This window comes from Cupressus sempervirens, chromosome 7 (genome assembly GCF_028749045.1).
Source record: "Cupressus sempervirens isolate cs-2001-9-10 chromosome 7, ASM2874904v1, whole genome shotgun sequence".
NCBI classification, from domain to species: Eukaryota; Viridiplantae; Streptophyta; class Pinopsida; order Cupressales; family Cupressaceae; genus Cupressus; species Cupressus sempervirens.
The window spans coordinates 168,083,015-168,101,001 of record NC_143124.1 but is presented as its reverse complement, the minus strand read 5'-3'; positions in this window follow the sequence as shown (position 1 = coordinate 168,101,001).

Genomic DNA, 17,987 nt, shown 5'->3' with positions numbered 1-17,987 from the left:
CTTCTCTTTTAGGTAAATTGGCATTCCTTTACTGTAAACTGATCTTGGCATCAGAATGTGTCTTAGTTTCTTAATGTATCTTGGCATCCATTGTATATGAATAAAAAATCACTTATTATTGTTGATTAACATCTTGATACTCAGTATCATCAATATTAGTAGACATGCCTTGATAGTAGTACATAAAAGGTTTTGTAATTTTTAGGTTCCTTCTTTTGGTCATCTTCATGTATTTCTGTATATTCATCAACTTTTACATTTTCACTTTCCACAACTTTGCTAGTGTTAGTATTTAAAATCTTATAAGCATTACTTCTTGTGGAATATCCTAGTAATATACCTTCATCACTTTTTGCATCAAGTTTTCCTTTTTTTTTGTCCTTTAGAATATAACACTTGCTTCCAAATACTCTAAAATATTTGACATTGGTGAGTATCCATACCATAATTCAAAAGATGTGACATTTATACCTTTATTGACTTGTACTTAGTTCAAGGTATAGATAGTTGTATTGACAACTTCTCTCCATTATTTCATAGCAATACTCGTCTCCATCATTAGTATTCTTGCACAATCCATCACAAATCTATTTCTTCTTTCAACTACCCCATTTTGTGTAGGGGTCCTTAGTGCATAATTTTATCTTTTGATTCCTCTATCATTGCAAATATTGTTGAATTCATTTGATGTAAACTCTCCACCTTTGTCAAATCTCATAAATTTTACGATTTTACTATTTTCCTTTTCAACTCTTGCTAGATACCACTTAAACATTTGAAAAGCATCATATTTTTCTGTCAAAAAATCACTATCGTCATTCTAGAGTAATAATCAATAAATACAATAAAATACTTGTCATCTTTGTAGCTTTACACATCAATTGGTCCACATAGATTAGTATGAACTAATTCTAAATTTTCATTTGAAGTATGAGCCTTACTCTTAAAACTATACTTTGTTATCTTGCCTAAGAAAAATTGTTTAGAAATCACATTATGAGGTTCCTTAATTTGTGGCAAACCTCAGACTCTTTTCATCTTACTGATACAAACCAAGTTTTCAAGCTTTACATGACAACCATTTATGCCATAGCCACACATCATCAAATTGTACAACAAAATAGGTTGCTTCAATTATGTAGAGATAAAATAGATTACCTCTTATCTAATCACCACTTCTAATAAGTTTTCCACCATCATCATATATCTTGGCCTTTTTGTTTTCAAATAAAATTTACCATCTTGAACTATTCAATTTTGAAAGACTCAATAGATTATAGTTAAGTGCTTCCAAATAGTAAGCATTGTCACACATGATCTTGTCTTTCAATCTTATTGATCCTTTAACTTCCACTAGATAGGGTGCATCATTACCAAATCTAACACTATTTCCATTATAATGCTCAAATATTTTGAACTTACTTTTGTCACCAGTCATGTGATGACAACATCCACTATCAATGATCCAACTATCACTTTTGGTCATATAAAATACTAATGTAGTTGCCTCATCATCACCAGAATCATTTTTCATAGTGACATAAACAACTCCTTCATCATGATCATTTGATTCATCATTATATTCTTCTTTAGTGATGTAGCAAGGTTTCTTTCCCCTGTCTTTATATCCTTTGTTACTCTCCTCTCTTATACTTTTGTAATTTTCTCCATTTTTGTTGTTTTTCTTCTCAAGACATCATAATGCAATATGAACAACTTCATTATAATTAAAACATATGGTGGGTAACTTACCTTTTTATTTTCCTTTGCTTCTATGAAATATCCTAGAGCTAGCAGTCCTTCAAGTTCATCTAGATCTTTATCATCTATTTCACTATCACTAGCAACATGCTTGACCTTTCTCTTTCTCTTATCTTTAGGTTCTTTGAGTTTTAGTTTATCTTTGAAAGAAAAGCCAATATTCTCAAGTTTTAAGTTATCAAAATTTGAAAGTTCAAAAGTGGTAAGTCTACCAACTAGTCCTTCAAGGTTTAGATCATTACTAGGAGTACATCCCAATGCTTCTAGAGTAGAGACTCTAATAGGGTTCTTAATATTTTTTTGATCACAGTTTTATCTTTAGTCTTTCCATCTAATCTCCTAATTACATTTACAACATCTTTGACTCTTCCACAATACTGAACTATAGTTCCATCTTCTTAAATTCTCATATCAGAAAATTTTCCTCTTAGACTTTCTTCCATGGCAATTAGAACATTCTTGTCTCCTCCATACAACTACTATAGATATTACCACATTTCTTTAGCATTGGTACATGCTTTGATGTAATCAAACTCCAAATAGCCTAGGGCAGATGCAATCTCCAACATTGTCTAATTTTCTTATTTCTTTTCTTTAAGTTGTTGAGTAGTAAGAGCTTTAGTCACTTCCACATATCTAGTGGTCACACTTGACAATGCAAAATCTCCAAGTCCACCTAAAGGAAACTTCATCAAAAAATTTCATGCAGGAAAGTTTTCCTTGTTTAGCTTTGGTACCTCCTTTTTGTACATCTTGATCTTTAGGTTCAAGTACCCTCAAACTATTTTCTAACAAGCACCAAGAGCTCTAATACCAATTATTACAGTAATTCACAATAACTCGCTAGGGAGGGGGCGTTGAATCAATTATCCAAGGTTCAAATCTACAAATAAAATTGTTCAATAATTAGCAAGTATATACATCAATTAATTAAATCTTCCATTGTCTCAAACCTTTTTAAATTATTGTTCTAGGTCAAATGAGCTTTGTAGAAATGTAAAAATGAGTTATCAGAAATCCACTCACACAATTTTGACACAAGGATTTGTTATGGTTTCACAATGTAGACCCCATTTCACCTAGAAATGGGGACCTTGTACTTTAATTTTTGTGCTTTCCAAATCCCTAGTCTAGGGTTCAAGTCTTTTCTAGGATTTTGCCTAATGTCTTCAATGGTCAGATCCAGTTCTTGATTTGAAAACACAGATCCTAGAAATCATCATCTAAGGAGGTAATTCATTTTTTTGTAATAAAAATGGCCCACTAGAGCACCTCTTCAAGTGCACTAGTGTACCAACACATTTGAAGAAAGTACTTCCTCTTTGAAGTGTGCAGCTACACACCTCAAAGAGATGCACTAGTTCTTGGGTCTATAATACTTTGGACCCCCCTTACCTCCTTACTTCATTTTCTTCTTTTGAGCTTGCACTAATGTAGCTCCTTAGGTGTGATGATGCACTATGTTACAACCCATTCCTTCACCTACACACATAATAAACAAACAAGAAGACACCAAAAAGGTGCACAACTGTGTACCTATCTAGGTGCATAGTTGCACACGTTTTTATCTTGTTCATAACTTTTAAATACTTAAATTTAAAAATTTAAAAACTAAATTTTATACCTATAAAGGTTTCCCATGAGGAAAGTAAAGGGTGGGCATTTAGCACACCTCATGAGGTGTGCTAAATGTGCACCCTTGGTAAAAAAAAAGTGTAGGATTAGGTGCATATAGTGCACCTTTAAGGCCTACCAAGTGTACCCTTTTTTGCATTTGAGGAATAAATTTTTGTGTTTTAGATTTTTTTAATGTTAAGGTATTTTTTGGTTTTATCGTATCATTGTTAGGGTTGATATTAATTGATTTTTCTTTGACTCCATATTTGTAGACAATTTTGTGTAGATTCAATGGTTTCTTCATCATCCTCCCTTACTACAAAGATGGTCCCAAAACTGGTGGTTTTCAAATTTCAAGGTGTTCCTGCAAAGTCATGCTTTCATGATGACTATTCAAAGATCTAGGACACAGAAATTGGTCATATAGATTGGAATGCATTCCTAGCATTGTACAAAAAACCCATAGATTGGTCCCCATTTATATTTGTACTTATTCAACCAAGACTAGTCAATGTAGCTTCACACCTGGTATCAATATAGTTCTGGGAGTTAATTATGACACTTGCAGAGAACTATGTTTCTAGAGAGAGGGCCATAAAGAGTATAACTAGAGTGTCCTAGATCTCTCACCTGAGAACATAGACAAGGTGTTCCATCTTCCAAGGGTAGACCATTTTATCAGTTTAACCTATCACAAAGAAGAAAGATGGTATAGGGAACATGTAGAGGAAGCATCCAAACTAATTTAGTCTTCATACCTTATTGGGAAGACACATCTAGGGCATAAAGCAAGAAAAGTGGAAATGACAAGATGCTACATGAAAGAGGACATCATATATTCAATAATACTCTTGATTAGAGTCATCAATTTGCCAGCATTGGGACATTTGAATATATTGATGGTGCATTTTATTGATACTATCAAGATAGAAAAGATGTCAATTGATTGCACTTCATTTTTAGTGAGAACTTGGATGAGCAGTTGGTGATAGTTAAGAATAATCATAAGTTCTACATGGCATCATATTTAGTGTACTTGTTACCTATAAAGGTCATAGATTATTTGAGACTCTACAAGAAGTGTAGCATGCATGATGCAAATGCATGGCCATATATAGTATATCCCCAACCAGTGAAGAAAAATATTTTCAAGCGTAGCAAGGAATACATGATAGTGAATTATGCTTTTATATTCTCAATTATCTAAATCATTAAGGGGGATTATGTAAAGAGGATGTCTGAGTAGGTAGAGAAAAATATTTGATGGGGACACAACCCAAGCATAGAATGGACACAATAGGAAAGGGAAATTTTATTAACTTTGTAAATAAGCTAATACATTTAGTACAGAGAAAATAGACTTCAAAACATGCCCTATGGGCTTACAATAGCATAAATTTGGAGATAATTTCTCCTTTCAGTACCTCCTCTCAAACTCCACTCTGAACTACCTTTTACAATGCCAGAAATGTCCTTAAATAGACCCCAGAGGGTTAAGGATTAGGAATACATTGTAGAAATTGCTAGTAGGCATCCACTAACCAAGTAGAAGGCTCCAAAAGACACATTAGAAGTTGGTGCAAATCTACAAGAATCCAAAAATGTTAACCAAACTTTCGGGAGGCATAACTTTTGAACCGTAGCTCTTATTGACGAACTATTTACATTTTCAGAAAGCTCTCGAAGCGCTCTATAGCCCTATGGACCAGCTTCACTCATCCCCCATTTTTCAGCCCTATTTGAGGTCATTTAATTCCCCTAACCTGACTTTGAAGCATTCTTAGGAGGTCTCCAAAAACCAAAAAACTGTAATAACTTCCAAACCATGGGGCCTTTTGACCTGATTCTTTTTTTGGAATGCTCTAAATTACAATTACATTCATCTAGCCAATTTACACCTTCTAGTTCACCAAAATGATGGCTCAATTAAATACTCCTATTTTCTTGGCATTTATACATATCCCAAGGTGTTCAAATACTCTATCCTAGAAACACTGATAGTGGAACTATGAGAGTTGGAACCTTTATTTGACCCAAATGGGTATCCAAAAATGAAAACACATGAAACAGAAACTAAGTCTAAGTACATTTTTTTGGTTGACACAAGATTGCCCTTACACCTCTAGATGCTCCTACATCAATATTCTAGAAGTTGGAGCCTACTATATCTAGTATCAAAAATTCATCTATTTGAGGGTAGTGAGTAGAACCATCAATCTCAAGAAACTCCCTAGGTATCCAAGTGATAGACTTATATTACAAGAGATTACTCAACAACTGTTGTCTTCCTATTATAGGTTACTAAAGTAGAATAAAATAATGGGTATGGTGTATTACTATAGGACTATTTAGTGTGGTCCAAAGATAGGAAATTCTATCTTTTGAGCCTGAATGGGATCAGTATCCCTTGAAAGAATATAAATCTCCTCACCCTTATATCGATAACATTGGAAGGGTGCAATATTTAGCTAGTGAGACATTTTAACATGAAGATGTAATTGAGGACCACTTAATGAATGTAGTAGAAAACTACAATATTTGTATGAGGGATTATTGTAGGATGCCTCTCTATCTAGCAAGCAATACCTTGAAAATAAAAGTTCCTTTGAAGGTTAAGCAATAGGTTACTAAGGATACCCGTGGTCCAATGTTCAATAGGGACAATATTAGTGATCGACCCATCATAAATGTTGAGATTGATAAGGAAGAAAACTTAGACATTAATCATAGGGCCAACCATGTCATTAAACTAACCAAAGATTGGATTAAGAGACCTTCCAAATTGGATCCAATTCCTCAAATAGTAGTCTTCCACATGACAACTCACCCAGTAAGAGGTCAAGGAGATAAGGTAACAATTCCCACTATTATAGCTCAATCCCTAGTGAGGTTGGAAATAGTGCACCAACTTGACAAAGAATTTTTGTATTGTAGGGCTCAAAAAGGTAAAGGTAAGAGGAAGAGAACTTCTCCCCAAAGAGCCAAGCTAGAAGAGGAACCAACTCAAGCACCTCCATAGCTAGGGGTAGAAAATGTACAAGGGTTAGAGAATTTTGAAGCTACATAGGCCCAGGATAATCCTTAAGTGCCACCAACTAAACAAGGGAAAAAAGAAGTTGAAATGAAGTGCAAGAAGTGTCTCCACCATAGCAAGAGTTGCAAGCCTTTCCATCTACTCCTAAGAGGAGAAAGATCAAGACTCTGATCAAGAGGAGACAAAAGCTGATTATGAAATTTATTCCTTTCCCATTAGTCTTAAAACTTATCCCAGAAGAAGAGGAAGAAGAGGATTATGAGAATGAAGAAGATAAACTTCCTTTGAACTTGAGCACTTGTCTTGCTAGAGCCACATAGTTGAGATGAAGAAGAAGCTCCACAATTACACTACCACCCATCCCTGAGTAGCCTATTCATTCTACTACATAAAAAGATGAGTTTTAGCAATGGATTGATGAGTAGCAAGGTAAAGGTACCGATGTCTTTCAAATGTCAGATTTTGATTTTATACCAATCAACACTGAATTGGTGGGAGACAAACTAAGGGACACTCCAACTAATCAACCTCAAAAGGAGAATTGGAGTTAGTTGCCCCCTAAGCCACAAGGACCTAAAGTAGCTCCACCATCACTAATTCAGGTTATATTTTGTGTTAATAAAGGTTCTTCTACTCCTCTCCCTCCAAGCAATGAAGAAGACACAAGTCCAAGCAGAACAAGTGGAAGAGCCACAAAAAATAGTTGTTGATGAAGTATTAGAGGAAGGCCAAATATGTGAGTACCCTTAGTAGACTTCCCAATACATAGATGTGAGAACTATGGACTCCACAAACATAGAAATTCCCAATGTGGATCTCTCACAAAACAAGAAAAAGATGGAGAGGAGTGATAAGGGGAAGAGCATAGCAAAGAAAAATCCTTCATCTTTAAAAAGAAAATCTCCAATGGATCATATCACAAGATGGGTAAGAAACAAAAGAAAATGATATGATACTAGGGAGGAAGGAATAAGAGAGTTGATTGAAGTTCTCTGAAAACCTAAGTTACCACCAAAATATGAATGGGCATTGGCCTTTATTATGAGTAATTAGACTCAAGATTAATTTTCTTATTTTTCTATCCCTCCTCCACATATAGATGTTGAAAAATTGAATCCAAAGGATTATCAAATTAGGGATGCTATTCATGGGAAACCCACACTGGACACTACTAAGTTGATGGTGACAACTGAGATTAAATAGGTGTTTAGGCACTTAGAATAGGATGATACAGAATTGGTAACACTTAAAAAATAGAATGAGATCTTAAAAGGATACCTGAATAAAGTTGTTGGTCCTTTAGATCCTTAAAAATCATAAAGATACTTTGATTGTAGCACTGGAGAAAAGGAATTGGGGGAAAGTGCAACTTGATCCATATTTGAGAGCTTGTCAGCAATGGTGAGAAAGTTTTGAAGAGAAAAGTGTGCAAATTATATAGGGAAATGTTAAGTTGCTACACCATATGTAGAATAATGTGGAAAAGCTACTATTCATTTTGAATTAGGATTTTGGTTTGATGGATGAAGTACATACCTGAGGCAAGGATTTTCAAGCATTATAGTCAATCCAAGGGCAAAGGTATCAAATGTTAATGGAGATATATATAGTGGAAAAATCAGATAGAATTGATGATTGCATAGAGAAAATTGTGGATGGAAATAATGTAATAGAAAAATTACATGTGGAAATTCATAAGCTGAATGATTAACCCCAAGAGCAAATTTTGGAGGTAGATAAACATTATAGTGATGCATGTTTAGATATTTTTGAGAATTATGCAAGTGAAAAATTGATGATGGTAGAAGTAGTTGTTGAACAATTCTAGAAGACTTTTGAAGAATCTTCTAGTGATGATGATATTAGGCAAGAATCCAAAACTAAAGAAGGATTATTAGAACTTGGATGTGAAACTAGGAGATTTTACAAAAACTAGCATTGAGGTGGGTAACTATAGGCAAAAAGTGAAGTACAAACTATGAAGCCTTAGATTTTCTAGATGTATCTCAAGTCACTATGATTATAGAGAAATTGAATAGAAAATACCTAGACATAGCTATAGTATGAAGGGAGACACAACCCATAAGCTAGAATTTTAGTTTTGACACTTAGTGAAACTTTCCATTTTTTGAGCCTACTTTTGAGGTGCACAGGTGTGCTACTTCTGAGGTGCAGTTTTTTAGAGGTGCATCAGAAGCTTTTGAAGAATTTAGAGGTGTACTGATAGCTAACTATTGGTTCTAACTTTAGAGCTTTCCATGCATCAAAAATGCATTTAGATGACAATTTAACTCCTACAAACAACTAGTGAACATGGAGCTTATATTTTTTGGCACTTCTAGACACTCCTACATCATCTAAAGGCTTTCTTCTTCTTATTTTATCATGCTTTCTTTTTTCTAAGACATGTAAAGACTCATGCATCCATTTAATTATATAAATATGGATGGAGTCCTATTGAGCACCAGTTAGAGAGTCAATTTGTACATAAATAGATTTCTTTTATTAGTTTTGAAGCACATGTTTGCATAAAGATATCTCTCACTCTCAACATAAATTGAGGAGAAGATTTCTTATAAATTGAGGAATGTAATATGTATTCTAGGCCACCATTATTTTGATGCAATAATATATTCTCTTGGTGCTCGCATTTGGAGTATAGTGATTCTTGCCTAAGTGTGTTAGATTTTGTGGATTTATGTACATCGAATTTAATTGAGCCAATAGTTTTAATGTATTGTTCTAGTTGTGCAATCTTTTAATTCTAGTGTTTACTATGGGTCTACAAATAATGCTAATGCACTTAGTTTGAGAAAAGATAATCATATTGTTCCTGCATAGCTTTTCATCTCAAATGAGTGCACTTTCACTGGCCTTGTAGTTTCATGAAAAGTGAAAAATCTTATAGTTATTGAATTCTAATCGATGATTTCATTAGTTGAATTTGGGATGTACTGCTCTTATTTTTATTGCTTACCTAGAGATTTTTTAAAAGGCTTAATTCCTAGACACATTTTTGTGGCTTATGTCCATTAGGATTTTACTTTTCATGTTACTTGTCTAAACTTCTTGTTACCATATCTTTGTTATTTTCTTTCACAAACCCTTGGTTAATTTAGGAATTCATATAGTTGTATTGTTAGATTGCATTCATTAAAAAAAGAAAAAAAGAAAAAAATATTTCTTTTTGTGTTTTATTCTTTTGAAATAGCAAGTAGATTCTGCATTTTATTTGAATTGTTCAAACCAACAAAGGCCTCCCTATGAAAAATACATTTATCTTGAACTGAGCACATTCCAGTAGGTCGTAAGATCACCCAAAACTTTGAAGTTGATCCCAAATTAGATTTTCAAGAGAGGAGTTTGAAAGGATTCCTCCCATTAAGCATTGTGTAATATGACAATTCAACAGGATTTAACATGGAAACCCAATTTGGGAAAAAGCCACTAGTAGCATGCTACCAATTTTCACTCTTCTGAAGTGAGCTCTATAAGGAGAAAAACCTATTAAAGGTGACCTTGATTAAAGGATTTCAATCACCTGATTAGAAGTAAGCCTTGTTAGAGGACTTTAGAACACTCCATTAGAATTTCCCCAGGTTAAGGGATTTACTTATGACTATTAGGTTAACCTTAATCCAATGGATTTATTAAAAATGATGCAATTTCTAGAGAGTAATGGTAGGAATTGATCTAATAAAAAGATTAACTCAATTGCAAATTTTAGATATTTGATTTAGCTATCCTTTTTTGTTGGCATCCATTCCCCTTAATATTTGATTTCTTTTTCACCCATCATACCTTCACCTCCTTAAGCCTTCTTTCTTAATTAACCAACTATAGGTTCATCACTCTTTCGGCCACCATATGAAGAATCACCTCCAAACACATTTTCTTCTAGCCTTGTATCTCCTTATATAGAGAATTTTGATCTTTTGTCCTTCAATCACAAGTGTACATCTTAGGGTTATGTTAGATTCCTCAAATCCTCTATTATTTCCATTATGTTCTCTCTAGAAACTTTAGATTCATTGAATCCTCCCTTATTTCCATTATGTTCCCTAAAAAAACTTCTCTTACAATCTTCATTAAATTTTTCTTTAAATGGTTTATCTTGAATTCTATGTCACTACCTCATCAGGGTTATCATCAACACCATTCAATAATTGAAGAAATCAACTTATGTCATCTTAGATTTATCAAATCTTCATTCAATCTCTTTATTGTTAGCTAGAAACTATTGACTTTTGATGCTTGGTCAACATTACATTGCTTGGCATAAATTGAAATTTTCTTAGTCAATACTAATATTTTTTGACACTCAACACATACAAAAATTTTCTCCATCATAACCATCTTTCTTCTCGGCACAAACTAAGTTCTTGACTTACACTATTTGTTTGGTTAGGCTTGGCAAAAAAATTATTGTAAAATCTTCTTCTTGTCTTTTCTTTAGTACCCTTTCATTGTAGCCTTAAGTAGATAAACAATACATTATATCATCAAAGTCTTACTTGGTCTATTGCTTCTTTTATACACCATATAACTCAACCTTTCTCTAGGTACTATTAGTTTGTGGTGATTGATCAGGGAAGTATTGTATATATTTCATAAATCTTCGAGGAAAATTTTTTGGGTCTATTTTATCAGGATTTTGGGTCAACATGTAATAATTAACTTTAACCCTAAACTGGTAAAAATACTTGTCTAACAGACCTTAGGGTTAGGGATTTTCATAGTATGTGTAATGAAAAATTTCTTATTGTGACAGTATTGAGTTGTAAGGGATTACAGATTGCAATCTAGTTGTAATAATATTGGACTTGTTGTTTGGTGGACATAGCCCAGGTTTTGGGTGAACCACATTAAATCTTGGTGTCTTGTGTTCTCTTTTATGTGATATATTATTTTATGATATTGTTTATATTTTCACGTAACTATTATTTTTATCTAAGGTTAATCCTATTAGGTACTCTTGATATCCTTTCTTTTCAAATCCTCTTCATCAATCAATCAAATGATAGCATTTTGACTAGAGCTAGCAATTATCTTACCAACAAGTAGCAAGTTTGGTATCAGTGAAAAAATAAAGATTTTTCCCATGATATATTTCTATACTTCAACAATCATCTTTTTCAACAAGAAGCAACAAAAAATAGAAGATGCTTTGGTGGTAAAGATGACCAAGTTGAAATATGACCCTAAAGAGTTAAAGAGGCAATATCCTGATGTCTTACGAAAGGTAGTTAAACAAAGATGGATGAATGTTGTGAAAAATGAGAGGGACATCAGAGAGAAAAGCTTGACAAACATCATTCCTAACTTCACAAATAAATAAATCAAGAAGGGCATGGAAAAGAATGAAAATGAATAGATTGCTAGATTTAAGGAATTTCAAATTTTGTATAATTATATTGAAGAGGTTGTTTAGAACAAAAAAAATTTGTGGAAAACTATTTTGGAGGAAGAAAATAAGACAGAGGAAGATGAAGAACAAGATGTATAGACTATAGAAGAGTTTGATATAGAAATGATGGCATGTATCATGATTGCCTCTCTACCCTTCATTCTAAGCCAAGATATTTCTACATTAAGTGTAGAAAAGAGAAAGAAGTAGAAACAAATTCCTAAATCCATCCAAGTAGTAACTAAGCAGTACACTCTATCTACCTCTAGGACAAGCTTAACTGAGTTGAAATAAAATAAGAGCAAGGACAAGGGTGGAAAGGGAAGAAATAAGAATCCAAGAGTCAACTGAGTAGAGAATATGTGAGGCCTTGCCCTGACCCATAATAGTATAGTTGATAAATTATTATTTTGATACATTAAGATTCGATATGTCAAGACATTATCAAATGATCTGGACATTATTATGTTATTTTATGTTGTGTGATGTTTTACTTTGAAATATTTAATCATTTTATTTAATATATTATGAACATGCATAATGATGATGAAGTATAGTAAGTGAATGCAGTTCATCACGAATATGATTAACACCTTGATTATGCAATTTTTAATGGTTAAAATATATGAGCATAAATGAGATAAATAGTTATTTATATGAAAGATTGATGTTTTAATTTAGGTGAATATCCTACTGAATTTTACTTATATATATGATTTTTCTCAAGCTACTGATATGTGAAATGGGTGTGTCAGATTATTAGCTGGGAATTCTAATAGGGAATTGAAACAAGACCCTATGTACCATTTGTGAAAACCAGGGTTGAGTCTAATGAAAGATGCAAACCCCATTATTTTGTATCTCTTTTGTATTATAAAGTGAATTTGTGTATCATTTTGTAATCATTAAGTGTTAGTGTTTTGTAATAGTAATTTAATAGTGTCACTTGACACTAATGTCTTCATGTTGTGTTTCATTTCTTGAAGTAGGTTTTTTGCATATGTGTGTCCGTGTGTTTGATGAACATGTTTGAGATGGCATTGTAATGGGTTTTATTTGAATATTTTTCTTCATGTTTTACATTTGATTTTTAATGTAAGGGTGGTGTTGGCATTAGTCACCCTCAAATAGGGCAAAAGTGACCATGTATAGGAGGAGGGCTTCTGTTGGACTTTGGTAGTGCACACTCTCTCCTCATGACAAGGAGAGGCAGAGAATAGGGTGTATGGGCCCCTACTAATTAGTACAAACTATGTTTTATGTTTTGGAAATTGATAAATGAAAGAATGGAAGTTCTTATGATTATAGTCTTGAAAGGGCATATATTATGGTGTTGTGACTGATATCTCCTATCTGAAAAAAAATCCACCTTCTCCCTAGTCTAGTTCAATGATCAACATATTGTGCAAACCTGGGTTGGGAGTAAATGAATGGGATGAATATTTATTCATGTTAAATCTATTTTTCTCCTAGTCAGTTTTATTATCTCCATGGTTACCTTGATAAAATTGCAAATTTTGTAGTAGCTACCTTATTATGGAGCCAAGCAGGATCTCAAAGTTGTTATTTTCAATTCAAATGTGTTGAGAGATTTCTCCTTGGGATAATGATCCTACTATAAAAATGTTATTGTTTAACTTATTTTTTGAAATGATTATGATCTCTAGTTTTCTTCCCTAGTCCTTCTCGAGGGAGTCCTTGAATTAGATGACTGAATAAAAATGGAGTATTTTCCTTGCATGTGATATTTCTTGTAATTTATTTTATATGCATATTTTTATTGGAAAATGGATGCAATGATGGTTTTACCTTTACTGTGACATTTTTATACTTCAAATTTTTATTCATTTGATTAATTTTAATTAGAAAAAATGAAGATATACATTAAGTTATGCAATTCGATACCAAACTATGTTAAGGAAATTCAATTATTTGAAGGATAGATTATCTTGTCTTTTCATAATTGTTGGAATGAAAAATAGTCCTACATGGATGAATAAGAAAAGCATTAAACTCTATGTTATAATCTAACTTACAAAAAAAAAACCCCTTTCCATGTTAATTTAATTTTTATTTAAAATCTCACACTTAGAAGAAAAAAAATATGGGACTCGAGAAATTTTTACATCAATAAAGCAAAAAGCTCACTGCCTTTTGTATGAGAAAGAAATTAATTTCCTCCTTTGAATAGAGAATATTATCTAGATTCTTCTAAATAACCTTACTTTTATTTGATCAATATTATAAATTTAGTAAATAAAGAAAAAAGAAAAAGAAAATAAATAAATCCTATTACTTAGGTCTTACCTTATCCTATGTCTATACAATTACCATTAATAGCCGCTAAACTTTATAAAGTTTAATTCCAACCCCGCCCCCCACCCCTCCACCCCCCAATCATGACATCACAGCTGATGTCACTCCCTTGGTCGTCATTGTAGTCACTCCATGCTTTGGAATAGTAATGATTTAACTCAAAGCATGTATTAAGTTGTCTTGGTTGCTTTATAAACACAACTCTCATCTCCATCCTTGCTAGCATACCACCTTTGCATCCCCTTTGGCCACATGTAGTTAAGGAGTAGGATGAAACACCCACCCCACTTGGGCAGCTGGGGTAGGCGGGTTTGGGCGCCATGTTTTATGACATGGTAGGGATGTGGGGAGTGGGGTCAAGTAAGATGGGATTAGGTTGTTAGTAGTTAAGGTAGGGTTAAGGTTAGGTTAGTAGGAGCTAGTTAGGTGTTAAGTGGGGTTTAGTTTTGGGTTAGTAAAACTAAGTTAGTTAATGTTGTAATAATTCAAAGGTTAGGATATGATTTAATTAGACAATGTTAGATTTTAGTTTAATAAGTAATGTTAGATGTTAGTAATTCAATTAGTTTTATTAATTGTTTCAATATTTAGTTAAAGTTTATGTTAGGTGTTGAGATATGTTTTAAAATTAGTAAAGTTAGGTTTTTCATAATTGATAATTTAGTATATTAGTTATTTTGTTTTAAATTTTAAATATTTAGATTAGTAATGTGTTTTAAATTGTTAAGATAGGATGAGTTAGATGAAGTTTCTTTTAGTGTTATGTGTTTAGATTTTTCTTTTATTTTATTTTATTCATCTATTTTAAAATTATTTATAAATTAAGGTTAGTTAATTACTTTTAGTTGTAATTTATGTTTATTAGTAGATTTAGTGTATTGTTGGGTTATGTATGAAATATTGAAAAGTAAATAAAAATAATATATTGTTTTAGATTAATTTAGTTTAATCAAAAAATATATTATTTTTTCATAAAAGGCTTAATTAGCATTAGTAATGTTTAGGATACAATTGATAACACTAAAATTATTAAAATTAATATAGTGAAATTTAAGATTTATTTTCAAAGATGAGTTAGTTAGCAAGATAGTTAGTAAGGGTGTTATTTTTGGGTCAATTAAATAATGAATGATTAAATCCTACATGAGTTGTTAAAACCACTAAAATAAAGTGCTAAGGTATTGTTAGGGGAACCTATACCTATCTCTCAACACACCTATAATTTAACTTGTGAAACAAACATATTGAATTATATCCAAAACCTAATGTGATTTATGTGTCTTTAGTCAACTGCTATTAGCATAGTAGATTTAATTAACTCTAAACAGAATTGGATTTTTTTGGTCTCATAATTTGGAATTGACATTTTGGTATCAGAGCCTATGTTTCAACACTAGGAAACTAGAACCATTACATTTTTGTTTAATCTAAAATTTAATCTTTTTAGGATGCCTCCCATCACACGAAGTGGCCAACAATGTAGAGGTCATAGAGTGAGAGGTGCTAGGGTGGAGTAGGAGGATGGACCCCCACCTCCACCACCATCACCATCACCACCTCCACCAAACCTAAATCAAGATATTTTGGATGCCCTCTAGACACTAATTGGAGTAGTATAGCAAAGGCTACCATCCATAGTTTAGCCAAAGTAGACGATTCTCGAAGAGGAATCACAAGATAGTAGAGGAGGCAGGGAAGGTGGGAGAGAGAGGAGTAGGAGTCCTCTACTAAGGTAGGTTGAGGGATAGGATGATTATGAGAGTGAGTCAATACATCAGTTAGGATGACCACTTGATAGATCTCCTAGACATGTACGAGATGAGATCAGGGAGTTGATATGACTCCAACCACCATTGTTTCTTGGTTCGATTGATAGAGTAGTAGTAGAGGCCTGGTTATAGAGCCTACATAGGTATTTTTGATTACATACTTATGGGAGTAATGTGATGGCATGACTAATAGTCCATCAGCTAAGGGACAATTCTTCCAATTGGTGGCAATAGGAGGAAACTATAGGAGGAGTGAGCATGGATACCTTTACATGGGAGACATTCTTGGTTAAATTGTGAGAGAGGTAACTGTCCAAGAACTTCAAATAGAAGCAGATAGAGGAATTTCATTCTCTACATCAAAGGGGTCTTACAGTAGCTCAATATGAGAGCAAGTTTCTTAAGGTCATTCCATATTTTGAATATGTAAAGGATGAGAAAATGTTAGTCCATCACTTCATCATGGGCCTAAATTCATCACTCTAGGGTGCAGTCCATTTGGCCTTCCCTACCACCTTTACATAGATAGTTGAGATAGCAATATTTGTTGAGGATACTCAGGTAAACAAGAGTCTCAGGATTAATCTCAAAACTAAAACTCTACCTAGTAGAAACACCCTTAGAAAGAGAATCATAACTATGTTGTAAGTTCCTCTAAGGGCCAATAGTCTTAAAAATAGAAACCACAATAGCAGTAGTAGAAACCCTCATAGGATTATTAGGGTTCCAAGCCAAAGCAGTGGTAGTCATAGGGTCCTAAACAAGATCAGAAGGTACAAGCTCCATGGTCATAGTTAGTGAAGATAGAATAGTCTTCTAGGGGTGGATATAGTGGATCCAGCAGGTCAAGAAGCCCACAATAATCCAAATCATAGGGTGTACAATCTTACACCCAAGGACCATGCTACACTTTTGGTGGTATGGGTCATATAGTTGGACAGTGTCTGTAGGTATAATCATCTAGTGGTCAAAGAGGGGCTATCTTAGAGCGGATAGTTGGTGATATGGACAAATCCCACAAATTTTTTGAAGTGGTTGAGAACTACTAGGTTGAGCATTGGGCCACATTTATCAAGGCCAGAGGTATAATATAGGGTAGTATGGTTGTTGTTTTATTTAATTATAGAGCTATTGACTCTTTTATATCACCATATGTAGTGGAGCATTGTAGGCTAGTGGCAGTTAGACAAGATGTCAGTTGGGAAGTAGAGTTAGCCTTAGGAACAAAAGTGTTAATTAGTTCCATGGTTCATAATTTCCAAATTTAGATTGGAGACATGACCATGATGTTTGATCTATGCATTACCCCTCTAGGTTCTTATGATGTTGCCCTTGGCATAGATTGACTTTATGCCCATAGTTCCTAGATGGATTGTCAGCAAAAGAGGGTTGAATGTGTGGATGAACATGAGATCTCTAGAGTGATCTTTAGAGTGAAGAGACCAATATCTCTTTGTATGATTTTTGTTATGCATCTTAGATAGTGCATGAAAAATGGATGTCAGTTGTTTGCTATCACAATTAGTGATAGAGATGAAGATATAGAGGGAGAGCCATCCCTCAATAATTTTCTAATCCTGTAGGAGTTTGTTGATGTATTTCCTTTAGAGCTCCCTAGTATGCCAACACCTAGAGTAGTTAATTTTCACATAGACCTTGTGCTAGGAGTTGAGCCAATATTGAGACTACCTTATAGGATGACTAGTCATGAGCTTGGTGAGCTTAAGGCTTAGTTGGAGGAAATCTAAGAGAAAGGGCATATTCAACCTATTGTGTTACCTTAGGTGCACCAGTGATCTTTGTAAAGAAGAAGGACATATCACTTAGGTTGTGTATTGATTACTGATAGTTGAACAAAGTAACCATCAAGAACTAATACATGTTTGCCAAGATTGATGACCTCTTCAATCATTTGTAGGGTACCCAAGTATTTCCAAAGATATATCTAAAGTTAGGTTATCATCAGTTGAGGATTTTGGATAGTGATATCCACAAGAATGCATTCTGTATGAGGTATGGTCATTATGAGTTCATTGTGGTATCATTTGGCCTCACCAATGATCTAGTTATATTGATGAGCCTC